Consider the following 2,087-nt stretch of genomic DNA (forward strand, 5'->3'; position numbering starts at 1 on the left):
TAGTGTGCTTGTAAGCAGATGGCAACTCTCTCTTTTACACGAACATGCCAGTTGCCATGTGTTTTGCAGGGTACATGGCAACTGCCCTAGTGTGCTTGTAAGCAGATGGCAACTCTCTCTTTACCCCCAACATGTTATTTTGCCATGTATCTTTGTAGCGCTACACGGCAACTGCCTAGTGTTAGTAGGTGGCAACTCCTAAAGTTTTCAAATCATGGCAACTGTAGTAAACCAGACCATACATGGCAACTGCCTAGTGTTAGTAGGTGGCAACCCCTAAAGTTTTCAAATCATGGCAATTATAGTAAACCAGACCATACATGGCAACAGCTGTAGTTGTCCAAAAATGGCATTTAGCACTTGACTTGAGATGGCAACTGCAGTTGAGCAACCATGGCAACTGTAGTTGTCCGACATGGCAACTGTAGTTCAGCGACATGGCAGCTGCAGTTAAACGAACATGGAAGAGGGTCCAGACCATGGCAACTATGGGGCGCGTGGTGAATGTCACGCAGGGCGTGCGGGACCATGAGGTAGGAGGCCTGACGTATGGGCGTGTGGGCGTTATCTATTTTGCCCGAACGTAGGCGTGTGAGAGGGATCGCGAGGAGAAAAAGAGGCGTGTGGGCATTACGTATTTTGCCCACACGTAGGCGTGTGGGCTGATCCTCTTAGGTACTACACAAAACGCGTGGGCAGACCCCTTAACGTCCACACGTGTGGGCGTTATCGACGTCCTTTTAGAGTGGACTAACGAGCGTAACTTAGTGTGTGGCCTCTGGTCTATAGCCGAGAAAAATCTCACGAGATTAGACTACCGTGGTATCATTTTTCTGATGCAGTGGATATTCACAACAGATGTATAAGTTAAAGTTAATTATGGTCACATATTCATGTTCAGTGAAGAGACTGCAATTAGATCGGAGCAACAACTCAAACACTTGTACACCTGCACAAACTTAACTAACTTGATAGCATTTTTTATGAAAACGACTTGACTCGGCCATCTATAAGGATTGAAGTTGTTAAGGTTTAACATACTTGGGCCAGTGACGGCGCTGGGGTTATTCCTGAGCATTCCATGGGAATACCAAAGAATTTGGCCCCTAAAAATTTGACTATACATGTATTCATGCTCGAGCCCACTAGAGCAGCCAATCCTGAGCCACGACAGCCACGCAATAGACGTCCACGGCAGCCACACGACAGAGTAGCAGGTCTCTGTCTCCCACTCTCCCTCCCACGATGGCAAATCCCCAAACCTCGATGACCTGCTGACGGTAACGGTGACGGCAGGCGATTCCAGCCATCGGTCCGGCAATCCAGCCCTCTGCCCCGCTCCCTCCCCTCCAGCCCTCCCCTCCGCCTCCGGCCTCCGTGGTCCTTGCGGGGGTGCGATAGTGGGTTGCGGGCCTCCACCCGAGCAAGGAACGTGCGAAATGGGCTGGTCCATTACTGTAGCATGCAAGGAAAAACTTCAGCCTATGTGAGAATACATCTTACTTTGAGCGGGATATAACTCTCGCCGTTTTCCTCCGGGTTTTTTGTCGTTTCTCCGTCCAGCTTTCTGATGGGGTTTTTTGATTCCTTTTTGTTTTTTTTTTCCAAATTTGTGAACATTTCTAAAATTCATGAATATTTTTAATATTCATACTTTATTATATAATAATTTTAAATCATAATGTGAATGTAATTTTAAAAATCAATTTTATTAATATTTTAATTCATTTTCATGGTTTAAATTCATGAACATTTTTAATGAGTGAGAATTTTTTTAAATAAAATCCATGTTTTGAAAATTGACAATCATATCAAAATTTATAAAAAATAATCTACAAGAAATTGACATTTAGTATTTTTTTTACATAGGAGCTACCGATTTTCTAAAAATAGAAATTTTTTCTTAGACCACTAGCACATGATTTTCCTATGAGAGTGAGATAATAGCGACCCGAAGCATTGTTGGGCTGGCTCATCTTGTGTGCCTCCCACTCCCCCTGCTCAGGCCTGAGTAGGCTTGGCCGCGTAAGTACAACCTCAGATGCATCCTCTGTTCACTAAGTTTGAAATCTACCCCTAAAATAACT

This window comes from Triticum aestivum, chromosome 5D, assembly GCF_018294505.1.
Source record: "Triticum aestivum cultivar Chinese Spring chromosome 5D, IWGSC CS RefSeq v2.1, whole genome shotgun sequence".
In the NCBI taxonomy this organism is placed as follows: Eukaryota; Viridiplantae; Streptophyta; class Magnoliopsida; order Poales; family Poaceae; genus Triticum; species Triticum aestivum.